Here is a 15,413-nt window from a genome sequence, read left to right as displayed (position 1 = left end):
CACACATGAATCATATCATGTATGCAGGTCATGTGTTGTTTTGAGCCAGCAGTAAAAACACACTGACAGGACAGTTCCTCTTATGGCCACTAGGTGATAATCTGGTGTCACAGACGCAGGACTGTAGACTAGAAAGAAGCATTGCACCAATTATCTCTCCTTTCTCCTAAAGTGTGCACTTGTTCCCTTCACTGAAATGACTGGTGAACTAAATATGGTGGAAAAACCCACTTGATAACAGAAGGTAGAGTCCTCTGAGTGGAACGGTGGGAGACAAACAGTACCTCCTCTCCCCTTCTCCTCCTCTCCACTTCACACACTCTCCCCTTCTCCTCTCCTCCCCCTCTCCCCTTCTCCTCTTCTCCCCCTTTCTTCTCCTCCTCTCCTCTCCTTTTCTCCACCTCTCCCCTCTCCTCTCCACTCCCCTCTCTTCACTTCTCCCCATCTCCACTCTCCTCCCCCTCTCCTTCCAACTCTCCTCTCAACTCTCCCCCTTCTACTATTTCTCCCGCTCCTCTTCTCCTCCTCTTCTCCCCTCTCTTCTCCTCTTCTCCTCCTCTTCTCCCCCTCTCTTCTCAACCTCTCCTCTTCTCCCCCCTCTCCCACTCTCTTCTCCTCCTCTCTTCTCCTCTTCTCCCGTCTCCTCTCCAATCTCCTTTCCCATCTACTCCCTCTCCTCGCCTATCCCCTCCTGTCTCATCCCCTCTTCTCTACCTTCTTATCCCCTCTCCTCTTCTCACCCTCTCTCCTTCTCCTCTCCTCCCCCCTCCACTCTCCCCTCTCCTCCCCCTCTCCTCTTCTCCCACTCTCTCATCTCCCCCTCTCCTTCTCTTCTCCCCATCTCATCTCCTCTTCTCCCCCCTCTCCTCTTCTCTCCCTCTCCTCTTCTCCCCCCTCTCCTCATTTTCTCCCGAAATTATCCTCTTCTCTTCTCCTCCTCTCTTCTCCTCTTCTCCCCCATTTCATCTCCCCCTCTCCTCTCCTCTTCTACCCCTCTCCTTATCCCCCCTCTCCTCTCCTCTCTCCTCTTCTCCCCCTCTCCTCTTCTCCCCCTTTCTTCTCCTCTTCTCCTCTTCTCCCCCTCTCCTCTTCTCTTCTCCCCCTCTCATTGTCTCCCCCTCTATTCTCCTCTTCTCCACCCTTCTCTCCTCTTCTCCCCCTCTCTACTCCTCCCCTCTCTCTTCTCCTCCCCCTCTCTTCTCCTCTTCTGCCCCTCTCCTCTTCTCCCCCTTTCCTCTTCTCCCCCTCTCATCTTCTCTTCTCCCCTCTTCTCTTCTCCTATCCTCTCCTCTCCCATCTCCCCTTCTCACCCTCTCCTCTTCTCTTCTCCCCTCTTCTCTTCTCCCCCTCTCTTCTCTACTTCTCCCCCTCTCCTCTCCTCCCCCCTCTCTGCCTCACTCCTCCCCCTCTCCCCTCTTCTCTTCTCCACTTCTCCCCCACTCCTCCCCCTCCCCCTCTCCCCTCTCCTCTTATCCCCACTCTCCTCTACTCCCCTTTTCCCCATCTCCTACCCCCTCTCCTCTCCTCCCCCTCTCCTCTCCTCCCCCTCTCCTCTCCTCCCCCTCTCCTCTCCTCCCCCTCTCCTCTCCTCCCCCGTCTCCTCTCAACTCCTCCCCTTCTCCCCTCTCCTCTCTTCTCCTCTGCCTTTCTTCTCCCCTTCAACCCCTCTCTCTTCTCCTCTCCTCATCCTCTCTCTCCTCTCCTCCCCGTATATTCTCCTGTCCCCCCTCTCCCCTCTCCCCTTCTCCTCTTCTCCTCTTCTCCCCTCCCCTCTCCCCTCTCCTCTTCTCCCCTTCCCCTCTCCTTTTCTCTTCTACTCCCCCTTTCCCCTTCTCCCCCTCTCCTCTTCTCTCCCTTTAGACTACTCCCAAATCCTCCTCTCCTTTTCTCCAATGCTCTTCTCCCCTCTCCTTCCATCTCTCCTCTTCTCCCCCTCTCCTTTCCTTTTCTCCACCTCTTTTCTCCCCCTTCTCCCCCTCTCCCTTTCTGAACCTCTCCTCTTCTCCCCTCTCCCCCCCCCCTCTTCTCTTCTCACACGCTCTTCTCTACTTCTCCCCCCTCTCCTCTCCTCCCCCCTCTCTGCCTCACTCCTCCCCCTCTCCCCTCTCCCCTCTTCTCCACTCCTCTCATCCCCCTCTCCTCTCCAGTCCCCCCTCTCCTCTTATCCCCACTCTCCTCTTCTCCCCTTTTCCCCCTCTCCTAACCCCTCTCCTCTCCTCCCACTCTCCTCTCCTCCCCCGTCTCCTCTCCACTCCTCCCCTTCTCCCCTCTCCTCTTTCCTATCTTCTCCTCCCCTCCCCCTCTCCTCTGCCTTTCTTCTCCTCTTCAACCCCTCTCTCTTCTCCTCATCCCCTCTCTCCTCTCCTCCCCATATATTATCCTGTCCCCCCTCTCCCCTTCTCCCCCTCTCTTCTTCTCCCCCTTTCCTCCCCAATCTCCACTCCTCACCCCTCTCCTTTCCTCTCACATCTCCTCTTCACCTCCCTCTAATCTCCTCTCCCCCTTCTTCTCCCCATCCCTTCTCCTCATCTCCCCTTCTCCCCCTCTCCCCTTCTGAACCTCTCCTCTCCTCCCCCTCTATTCTCCTCCTGTCTTCTCTCTTCTTCTCCCCCTCTCCTCTTCTCTTCTGCCCTTCACTTCTCCCCCACTCTTCTCCTCCCCCTCTCCTCTCCTCTTCTCCCACTCTGCTCTTCTCCCCCTCTTCTCTCCCTCTCCTCTTCTCTTCAGTTTGGAACTTGGTAGTGAGTTTAGTGAGTGTTGCAACCGAGGACAGACAATTTTTAAGCGTTCATCACTCTGTGGTCCAGTTCTGTGTGACCTACCACTTCACAGATGAGCCATAAGACTGTTATATAGTTCATTAATGAAATAAAATAGTAGTTAATAGTTCATTAATGGATACCTGGACTGTCTGCACTGACACTACAAACACTCACAATACTACACATACACACTATATAAACACTCACAATACTACACATACCCACTATATGAAACACTATATAAAACACTCACAATACTACACATACACACTATATAAACACTCACAATACTACACATACACACTATATAAACACTCACAATACTACACATACACACTATATAAAACACTCACAATACTACACATACACACTATATAAACACTCACAATACTACACATACACACTATATAAACACTCACAATACTACACATACACACTATATAAACACTCACAAGACTACACACACACACACACACACACTATATAAACACTTACAATACTAGGCATACACACTACATAACCCCTCACAATACTACACATACACACTACATAACCACTCACAATACTACACATACACAGTATATAACCACTCACAATACTACACATACACAATATATAAACACTCATGAATTACAAAACACTAAACACACACAGTCACACACATTTTACACTCATTATATGCTTTTCCTGCTCTTTTCTTCATGTACATATCTACCTCAAATACGTTATTATTATCTATCCTGATGTCTAGTCACTTTACCCTGCCTTCATGTTCATATCTACCTCAAATACGTTATTATTATCTATCCTGATGTCTAGTCACTTTACCCTGCCTTCATGTACATATCTACCTCAAATACCTCATTATCTATCCTGATGTCTAGTCACTTTACCCTGCCTACATGTACATATCTACCTCAAATACCTTATTATCTATCCTGATGTCTAGTCACTTTACCCTGCCTACATGTACATATCTACCTCAAATACCTTATTATTATCTATCCTGATGCAAACTGTGGAAAGATGAGACTCAGGAACACGATGATGTTCTCCGTTTTGCTCTACGACCCCATAAGCATCGTCTGAAGTCATACAGTCCATCTGCCAACTTCTGTCTGTAGTGTCAGAACCGTTTGGACAACACACTAACATGACCCCACTATGGAAAGGTGAGTCTCTCAGGAACACGTACAGGTTGTTATGATCTAGGACACACTAACATGACCCCACTATGGAAAGGTGAGTCTCTCAGGAACACGTACAGGTTGTTATGATCTAGGACACACTAACATGACCCCACTATGGAAAGGTGAGTCTCTCAGGAACACGTACAGGTTGTTATGATCTAGGACACACTAACATGACCCCACTATGGAAAGGTGAGTCTCTCAGGAACACGTACAGGTTGTTATGATCTAGGACACACTAACATGACCCCACTATGGAAAGGTGAGTCTCTCAGGAACACGTACAGGTTGTTATGACCTAGGACACACTAACATGACCCCACTATGGAAAGGTGAGTCTCTCAGGAACACGTACAGGTTGTTATGATCTAGGACACACTAACATGACCCCACTATGGAAAGGTGAGTCTCTCAGGAACACGTACAGGTTGTTATGATCTAGGACACACTAACATGACCCCACTATGGAAAGGTGAGTCTCTCAGGAACACGTACAGGTTGTTATGATCTAGGACACACTAACATGACCCCACTATGGAAAGGTGAGTCTCTCAGGAACACGTACAGGTTGTTATGATCTAGGACACACTAACATGACCCCACTATGGAAAGGTGAGTCTCTCAGGAACACGTACAGGTTGTTATGATCTAGGACATCCACAAGCTTTACAAGACCCGTCTGAAGGTCTCCTGGTACCAGTTTAACACATTTATGGAAGTATATAAGGAGATAGTTTAGTTCCAAAAATAAGGGGTTAAATACATGTAAAAAATCTCTCTCAGATAAAAAACATGATTTAAAAAAAGAAATAAAAAATCCAAGGTTTAAAAGAAAATTTAACAGTAGGATGAAAGACAGAGGACGCTAAAGTCTCTTCATATCTGGGCTTAACAATAAGATATACGGGTCATTTCTGCTTGGCTGTCAATCAACTGAAAGAGAAAGCGAGAAGGACTTTTTGAGCTATCAAAAGACAAATTCAAATTGACATACCAATTTCAACCTGGCACAAAATATTAAAATCTACAATTGAACCAATTGCCCTTTGTGGGAGTGAAGTGTGGGGTCCACTAACCAATCAAGATTTTTTTAAACGGGGCAAACATCCAATTGAAATTCTGCTAAAACATTCTTAGAGTACAGAGAAACAGGCCCAAATAATGCATGTAGGACAGAATTAGACCAATATCCATCACTAATTGATATCCATCACTAATTAATATCCATCACTAATTAATATCCATCACTAATTAATAGCCATCACGAATTAATATCCATTTCTAATAAATACCCATCACTAATTAATATCCATCACTAATTAATACCCATCACTAATTAATATCCATCACTAATTAATATCCATCACTAATTAACACCCATCACTAATTGATACCCATCACTAATAAATATCCATCACTAATAAATATCCATCACTAATTAATATCCATCACTAATTAATACCATCACTAATTAATACCCATCACTAATTAATATCCATCACTAATTAATATCCATCTCTAATTAATACCCATCACTAATTAATATCATCACTAATTAATATCCATCATTAATTAATACCCATCACTAATTAATATCCATCACTAATTAATATCCATCACTAATTAACATCCATCACTAATTAATATCCATCACTAATTAATACCATCACTAATTAATATCCATCACTAATTAATATCCATCACTAATAAATACCCATCACTAATTAATAGCCATGACTAATTAATAGCCATCACTAATTAATACCCATCACTAATTAATATCCAGAAATGAGCCATCAATGTCTATAACCACATAAAAACAAGAGACCACCACTGAAATGCCAAGAGATGAACATAGGTAGAAGGTAACATAGAGAAAAGTCCCTCCATCCAGCTGGTCCTGAAGCTTAGTTCAGAAACCACTACTAACCCAACAAATCCTCAGGACAGCACTCAGACAGTCTGGCCCAAACAAATTATAACCAAACAAACATTAAATGATATTAGCTATTGGGAAAACATTACAAATTCTCAATTTGATCTTAAATGCTATTTGGCCCTAAACAGACAGCAAATGATGGCATACATACAGACAATGTACAGACTCAGTGAGCAGAGCCTTGCTATTGAGAAAGGTCACCATAGTCAGAGAGAAGACAGGCTATGTGCTCACTGCAACAAAATGAGGTGGAAACTGAGCTGCACTTCCTAACCTCCAGCCAAATGTACACCGATATAAAATACACATATTTCCCTCAGATTACAAGGACCCCAAAATAATTTGAAAACAAGTATAATATTGACAAGCTCCCCTATCTGTTGGGTGAAATACCACAGTGTGCAATCATGGCAGCAGACTGTGTGACCTGTTGTGATGAGAACAGGGTAACCAGTGGAGAACAAACACCACAGTAAATAAAACCTAGGACTAGATTTATCACTTAAGTTCATTTCCCTTGACATTTGTACTTCTACTTTTTTTCACACAGCTCACGCTCTCCTACACACACCAGCTGGCTGAGAGGGCCTTAGTGTAGCCAGCTGGCTGAGAGGGCCCTAGTGGAGCCAGCTGGCTGAAAGGGCCCTAGTGGAGCCGGCTGGCTCAGAGGGCCCTAGTGGAGCCGTCTGGCTGAGAGGGCCCTAGTGGAGCCGTCTGGCTGAGAGGGCCCTAGTGGAGCCGGCTGGCTGAGAGGGCCCTAGTGCAGCAAGCTGGCTGAGAGGGCCCTAGTGCAGCCGGATGGATGAGAGGGCCCTAGTGCAGCCGGATGGATGAGAGGGCCCTAGTGGAGCCGGATGGATGAGAGGGCCCAAGTAGAAAGAGCTGGCTGAGAGGGCCCTAGTGGAGACGGCTGGCTGAGAGGTCCCTAGTGGAGCCGGCTGGCTGAGGTGGCCTCCTTGGAGCTGGCTGGCTGAAAGGGCCCTAGTGAAGCCTGCTGGCTTAGAGGGCCCTAGTGCAGCCGGCTGGCTGAGAGGGCCCTAGTGCAGCAAGCTGGCTGAGAGGGCCCTAGTGGAGCCGGCTGGCTGAGAGGACCCGAGTGGAGCAGGCTGGCTGAGATGGCAAAATTGGTCTATGGTGGCAAAATTTCTGTTATGTTTATCTAGTGTATCTATGTATTTAACTAAAGTCACATGATGTACTGATGAGACCTGCTCCCTCTGCTAGAACACTTCCCCTTTGTCTACATGACTGACTCATGGTTCTGGACTTACAGCCAAATGCTGTTTCTCCATATCTTGTTATTTAGCAGTAGACTGAACTAAGCTGTGAGAGATGAACAGGACAAATGGTTGTTGTTCCTTTGAGAAACAGTGTTGAGGCATTGAGCACTGAGAAATGGTGTGACATTTCTCAACAAGACCTCACCACAAAAGCCACAATGTGGAAATGTGGACCTCTCTCTGCAGATGAGATTATATATAATTTAAAACATTTCCTTTCATCTGTTTTGATTTTCTCAATCGTTCAGTTCCATCGGTCAAGGTCAAGCTGAGCTGAGCCAATAGTGGAAAAGGTTACTGGTTATGATGACATCACTGGTGAGAAGTCAGTAATGAAAAGATATTGAGTTGACTGTATGTTAGTCTGTCAGCCCTATCTCTGTTGACATCTCCCTCTCTCTCCCCACCCCCTCCTCTCGCTCGTTCTCAATTCAATTCATTTCAAGCGGCTTTATTGGCATGGGAAACATATGTTAACGTTGCCAAAGCAAGTTAACTAGTTAATATACAAAAGTGAAATCAACAATAAAAATTAACAGTAAACATTACACTCACAGAAGTTCCAAAAGAATAAAGACATTTCAAATGTCATATTATGTATACATACAGTGTTGTAACGATGTGCAAATGGTTAAAGTACAAAAGGGAAAATAAACAAATATGGGTTGTATTTACAATGGTGTTTGTTCTTCACTGGTTGCCCTTTTCTTGTGGCAACAGATCACACATCTTGCTGCTGTGATGGTACTGTGGTATTTCACCCAGTACATATGGGAGTTTATCAAAATCGGGTTTGTTTTCGATTTATTTTTTGGATCTGTGTAATCTGAAGGAAATATGTGTCTCTAATACGGTCCTCTCTCTCTCTTCCTGACATGTAGCATCAGGCCTGTTGATCTTGACTCAGGTCACAGACCTCTAGCATTTACACTCCCCCCTCCTGATCTAACATAAGACCAATTTAAAATACACTGCTCAAAAAAATAAAGGGAACACTAAAATAACACATCCTAGATCTGAATGAATGAGATACTCTTATTAAATACTTTTTTCTTTACATGTGCTGACAACAAAATCACACAAAAATAATCAATGGAAATCCAATTTATCAACCCATGGAGGTCTGGATTTGGAGTCACACTCAAAATTAAAGTGGAAAACCACACTACAGGCTGATCCAACTTTGATGTAATGTCCTTAAAACAAGTCAAAATGAGGCTCAGTAGTGTGTGTGGCCTCCACGTGCCTGTATGACCTCCCTACAACGCCTGGGCATGCTCCTGATGAGGTGGCGGATGGTCTCCTGAGGGATCTCCTCCCAGACCTGGACTAAAGCATCCGCCAACTCCTGGACAGTCTGTGGTGCAACGTGGCGTTGGTGGATGGAGCGAGACATGATGTCCCAGATGTGCTCAATTGAATTCAGGTCTGGGGAACGGGCGGGCCAGTCCATAGCATCAATGCCTTCCTCTTGCAGGAACTGCTGACACACTCCAGCCACATGAGGTCTAGCATTGTCTTGCAATAGGAGGAACCCAGGGCCAACCGCACCAGCATATGGTCTCACAAGGGGTCTGAGGATCTCATCTCGGTACCTAATGGCAGTCAGGCTACCTCTGGCGAGCACATGGAGGGCTGTGCGGCCCCCCAAAGAAATGCCACCCCACACCATGACTGACCCACCACCAAACCGGTCATGCTGGAGGATGTTGCAGGCAGCAGAACGTTCTCCACGGCGTCTCCAGACTCTGTCACGTCTGTCACATGTGCTCAGTGTGAACCTGCTTTCATCTGTGAAGAGCACAGGGCGCCAGTGCCGAATTTGCCAATCTTGGTGTTCTCTGGCAAATGCCAAACGTCCTGAACGGTGTTGGGCTGTAAGCACAACCCCCACCTGTGGACGTCGGGCCCTCATACCACCCTCATGGAGTCTGTTTCTGACCATTTGAGCAGACACATGCACATTTGTGGCTTGCTGGAGGTAATTTTGCAGGGCTCTGGCAGTGCTCCTCCTGCTCCTCCTTGCACAAAGGCGGAGGTAGCGGTCCTGCTGCTGGGATGTTGCCCTCCTACCGCCTCCTCCACGTCTCCTGATGTACTGGCCTGTCTCCTGGTAGCGCCTCCATGCTCTGGACACTACGCTGACAGACACAGCAAACCTTCTTGCCACAGCTCGCATTGATGTGCCATCCTGGATGAGCTGCACTACCAGAGCCACTTGTGTGGGTTGTAGACTCCGTCTCATGATACCACTAGAGTGAAAGCACCGGCAGCATTCAAAAGTGACCAAAACATCTGCCAGGAAGCATAGGAACTGAGAAGTGGTCTGTGGTCACCACGTGCAGAACCACTCCTTTTTTGGGGGTGTCTTGCTAATTGCCTATAATTTCCACCTGTTGTCTATTCCATTTGCACAACAGCATGTGAAATTTATTGTCAATCAGTTGTCATGACGTTGCCCTCTTTGAGTACAGGGAGGACAGTTGACCCCCTCCCCCTTGCACCATCCCCCAACCTACCTCCCCCCACCCAGGCCCTGTGTGAAGGGGTGGTAAAATTCCAGAGGAGAATCTCTTGCCACATGGCCCATAGAGAGACACAGGAAATTCTTCCAACTCACAGAATTGGGGAACCGAACGACATTTATGTTCTGGAGAAGGTATGGAAGATTGGTGAAGAATCCAGCTACGAACTGGTCCGCTTGGTACAATTTTGTGATACTCAGAAGAGACAATATAGCCATATTACCATAAAACTGTTTATATAATAGCCTCAGCTATGGGACTTGCATCCAAATGGTTGTATAGAATGTATTAATAAGGATAAAGCTATTTTGTAATACATTGAGATGCTGTGTACTGATGTTAATGTGATAGAATGTATTTCTGTTCAAAGATTAAATCAGTCATCGGCACACCCCCAGGGACACAGACAGTACCAGGCGTCATGTGACAAGCCTGTTCTATGTTCACTATAAAACCCCACCCTGATTTACTTTCTTCAGACCAGGTCTCCACTCCATTACGAGTTGGCCAATAGGTTTGACTATCCAATTCCTCTACTGAAAGTGAACTACACCACGTGGTTAACTTTTAGACTATCGATACCGACAGAATAAGAACAAGTCTTTGATATTAATTAATAGTCTGCAGCTAGAAATTATATCATTGAACGCGAAGACCGACAAAACATCCATTCTATGACGACGTTAATGAATGTCGCTTTGAAAGATCCATTCTAACCGAGAGAAAGAGAGAGAGAGAGAGAGAGAGAGAGAGAGAGAGAGAGAACTCTCCAACAGAACGACTCTCCAACAAGGATCCCGACGACACACTGAGCGTAAATATATATTGATTGCAATTGTTCCCGAATGAGTGAGCGTTCATGTGCAAAGGATTAGCATATCAATTGTTAATATTAATGAACCCTGTGTGCCTCCTCAGCTGACCTTTTTATAACCCTTTGTTTAACAGGCTGCCATGCCTGTTTAGCCCACTAGGGCACATTACTCTACCAATTCTTTGTGACGATAATTACTGTTTGTATGCTTTCTGTGAATTACTTAGTTTAGTAAATAAATGATTTTAAGACAATTGATGTATGGATGACTCTTAGTAAAGGCTGGGTTCGTGCAGATACAACAATTTACGACATTTGGAATGAGACTGGACGCGAGGTAAAATACACCATTTAAACCAGAAGATAATCGGCCTATACTATAATATAATATTATAATATAGGAAAGTTATATTAGGAAAATTATAACTTTGTAATCTGAATATTTTCCTTGGTGCCCCGATCTCCTAGTTAATTATAGTTAAACGATTAATCAGTTTAATCGCGTGATAATAATTACAGGGAGTTATTTTGATAAACATGTCTTCAGTTTAATGGTGACCCAAAGAAACGACACAGTGTTGCTTCCTAAGTGGACAGTTTGATTTCACAGAAGTGTGATTGACTTAGAGTTACATTGTGTTGTTTAAGTGTTCCCTTTATTTTTTTTGAGCAGTGTACATAAAAAATACTCTCATTCATTTCCATAGGGACAGATCCAATTAATCATTGACACACTGAATATACAACAGTCAGTTGCATGACACCATCACCAATGTTCCTCTAACTTTTTCCGGCACTGAGGAGATTTCAGGTCTGCTGAGCTCAAACTTGAATGTTGTGAAAATTCTGTGCAACTTCAAGTGTGCATTTACTGTGAACACAGAGGCTGTACCCCCTTTAAGTTACAGTTAACAGTGGCCTGTCATAATCGTCGTAATGGACAGAACAAAGCGCAGCGGGTAAAGTGCTCATCTTCTTAATTTATTTAAAGAAAACAAATAAACAAAATAAACAAACAACAAAAACAGTTCCATAAGGCTCCCAGGCTATACAGAAAATAACCACCCACAAAACACAAGTGAAACAAACATCAACTAAATATGGCCTCCAATTAGAGACAACGACAACCAGCTTCCTCTATTTGGAGGTCCTACCAAAAAAACCAACATAGAAATAGAAAACATAGAACCTAAACCAAAAACACCAAAACACACAAAATAACCACCCCCTGCCACGCCCTGACCATACTACAATGACAAATAACCCCTTTTACTGGTCAGGACGTGACATGGTAGGTAGGCTACTGTGGCTATTTGATCCACCAGGACAGCGGAGTCAAACACCACCTTCCGGAGACACCTGAAACCCCACCTCTTTAAGGAATACCTGGCATAGGATTAAGTAATCCTTCTAACCCCCCTACCCTCCCCCCAAAAAAGATATAGATGTACTGTTGTAAAGTGGTTGTTCCACTGGATATATTAAGGGGAATGCACCAATTTGTAAGTCGCTCTGGATAAGAGCGTCTGCTAAAGGACGTAAATGTAAATGTAAATGATAATGTAGGCCTACCAGAGTGGCCTACCATCAAAAACAATGGAGAAAATACATCCCATAACATTTTAACATGGAAATAGCTGTTCTATCATTCAGCCTACAGTAGCAGCCAATGTTTGGTGTTCAACGTAGGCCTACATTCCATGAGACTTTTGAAAAATAAAAGCAGGGCTTGACATTAACCTGTTGTGGTATAGGGGGCAGTATTTTCATGGCCGGATGAAAAAACGTACCCAATTTTAAACTGGTTGCTACTCTTACCCAGAAACGAGAATATGCATATTATTAGTAGATTTGGATAGAAAACACTCTGAAGTTTCTAAAACTTTTGATTGGTGTCTGTGAGTATAACAGAACTCATATGGTAGGCAAAAACCTGAGAAAATTCCAAGCAGGAAGTGGCCTGTCAGAACTGTAGTTCTACTTTTTAATCCCTAGAGAAACTACAAATACTTATGAGTTACTTTGCACTTGCTAAGGCTTCCATTGGCTGTCTAAAGCCTTCAGAACGTGGATTGAGCCGTCTCCTGTCTCTGGGCAGATAATAGGAGCTCAGTTTGTCAGTGGACTGCCTGGTGACTAAGAGATTGGATATGCCCTTTCACGTGAGAACGCTGTTTTTTCTTTTCCTCTTTGAATGAATACACTATTGTCCGGTTGGAATATTATCGGTACTTTACGAGAAAAATACCATAAAAATTGATTATAAACAGCGTTTGACATGCTTCTAAGTACGGTAATGGAACATTTTTACTTTTTGTGTCTCGAAATGCGCTCGCGCATTACCCTTTGGATAGTGACCTGAATGCACAAACAAAACTGAGGTATTTGGACATAACTATGGATTATTTGGAACAAAAACAACATTTCTTGTGGAAGTAGCAGTCCTGGGAGTGCATTCTGACGAAGATCAGCAAAGGTAATACAATTTTTCTAATACTAATTCTGAGTTTAGTGTGCCCCGAATTTGGCGGGTGTCAAAATGGCTAGCCGTGATGGCTGAGCTATGTACTCAGAATATTGCAAAATGTGCTTTCGCCGAAAAGCTATTTTAAAATCTGACATAGCGATTGCATAAAGGAGTTGTGTATCTATAATTCTTAAAATAATTATGTATTTTGTTAATGTTTATGAAGAGTATTTTTGTAAATTCACAGGAAGTTTGTGGTGGGAAATACATTTTCTGAACATCACGCGCCAATGTAAAAAGCTGTTTTTGGATATAAATATGAACTTGATTGAACAAAACATACATGTATTGTATAACATAATATCCTAGGAGTGTCATCTGATGAAGATCGTCAAAGGTTAGTGCATAATTTAGCTGTGTTTTCGGTTTCTGTGACATATTTCCCTACTTGGAAAATGGCTGTGTGATTATTTTTGTCTATGTACTCTCCTAACATAATCTAATGTTTTGCTTTCGCTGTAAAGCCTTTTTGAAATCGGACGATGTGGTTAGATTAACGAGAGTCTTATCTTTATAATAGTGTAAAATAGTTGATTGTTTGAGAAAATTGAATTGTGGTATTTTAGCGGTTTTTGGATTTTGCGCAATGCGATCCCATTGGCTGTTGGCTAGGTGTCCCGCTGGCGGAACGGGGTTCCGCTAGCGGAACGTCTAGATGTAACAGGTTAACCTGTTTATCCACTTATCCTTCAGACAAGGAGGTGACTGAAAATGCTGTTGTGTTTGATGTAAGCTTATGAAAGTGTGTCCCAAAGTACAACACTGTCCCTTTAAGACAAATAAAAGCTTTTTACCTGACTGGATTTTCAAAGAGTCTAGAAATGTACCTGGTTTGTAGGAAGTAATCACTCCCCTATTGCTGACTACAAATGATCTATAACTGGGCTAATAACTCACTAACTAGCAAAGGATATGAACAAAATGTGCTCACATGCAGCTCTTTCTTTGATCTCGTAATAAGTGGATGTACTCAGGACCACAGCTGTAAACACAATCCAGTTCAAAGTAAATGGAACACATCCATACATGACAATGGTCTATTTGCATGTAGGTCTACTGCAGCTCTGATTGGTTATGCAGCACCGGTCTGTGTAGAGTCGGGATGAGTCGTGTTGATGTAATAGAATCCTACTCCGATGTGTTCTGTCTACAACATCTCTTACATAGTTGCTTTAGTTTCTGTATGTTGCAGTGAAAGTGGCTAATAGTCCATTGATCACATTTACCACAGTAAAGGGACACGTTGATGGTGTTAACAGGGAAAACTCTAGAACAGTGGTCACCAACCTGAGTCAAGTTCACTTTGAGTCTAAATGAATGCTGAGAACTACCACTCATGCTCTCTTTCTCTATAGATACACATGATATCAACACCATACCACCAGTGGGGGGAAAAGTACCCTGTCCTGAGTAAAAGTAAAGAAAATGACTCAAGTAAAAGTGAAAGTCACCTAGTAAAACACTACATGGTTAAAAACCTCTCTAGGGGGTGTTGCTAGCGTCCCACCTGGCCATCATTCAGTGAAATTGCAGAGCACCAAATTCAAAAACAGAAATACTCATTATAAAAATTCATATAACATACAAGTGTTATACATCGGCTTAAAGATAAACTTCTTGCTAATCCAACCGCTGTGTCAGATTTCAAAAGTCTTTACGGCGAAAGCAAACCATGCGATTATCTGAGAACAGCGCCCAGCGGACAAATCATTACAAACAGTTAGCTGCCAAGAAGAAGACTAACAAAAGTCAGAAATAGTGATAAAATGTATCACTTACCTTTGATGATCTTCGTATGGTTGCACTCCGAAGACTCCATGTTACACAATAAATATTTGTTTTGTTCGATAATGTCCCTCTTTATGTCCAAAAATAAAGCTCAGTCACAACAGAATGACGAAAAATCTAAATAGTACAATAAAAGTTTATAGAAACATGTCAAATTATGTTTAAAATCAATCCTCAGGTTGTTTTTGTCATAACTAATCAATAATATTTCAACCGAACAAAAGCTTCGTCAATAGAAAAGGTGAAACAAGAAAGGCACACTCCCAATCGTGCGCTGGACTAATGTCTGGAAATTTCCACTGTCCTTGAAACTGCTGTATCTCCCTCATTTTTCAGAGCAAATGCCTGAAACAATGCCTAAAGACTGGCCACATGTAGTGGAAGCCATAGGGATTGTGAACTGGGTCCTAAGTCTTTGTATGGTGGATAAGCTTTCAATGGAAATAATAGTACTTCCTGGATGGATTTTCCTCAGGTTTTTGCCTGCCATATCAGTTCTGTTATAATCACAGACATTATTTTAACAGTTTCGGAAAAGTTAGAGTGTTTTCTATCCGAATCTACCAATTATATGCACATCCTAGCTTC

At 43.6% G+C, this 15,413-nt stretch overlaps 1 protein-coding gene and 1 pseudogene across 1 annotated transcript in view; both read right to left on the bottom strand.

Moving 5' to 3' along the window:
- The window catches only part of LOC115187368 (deleted in malignant brain tumors 1 protein-like), a 153,131-nt pseudogene that overhangs the window by 86,005 nt on the left and 51,713 nt on the right, over positions 1 to 15,413 (bottom strand).
- LOC115187372 (high affinity choline transporter 1) overlaps positions 1 to 15,413 on the bottom strand; it is a 301,018-nt gene that overhangs the window by 265,215 nt on the left and 20,390 nt on the right. The window lies entirely within an intron of this gene.

The sequence above is a fragment of the Salmo trutta genome, unplaced genomic scaffold, assembly GCF_901001165.1.
Source record: "Salmo trutta unplaced genomic scaffold, fSalTru1.1, whole genome shotgun sequence".
Taxonomy (NCBI): Eukaryota; Metazoa; Chordata; class Actinopteri; order Salmoniformes; family Salmonidae; genus Salmo; species Salmo trutta.
Note: the sequence above shows the minus strand (reverse complement) of the source record. Positions and strands in the feature narration are given on the sequence as shown.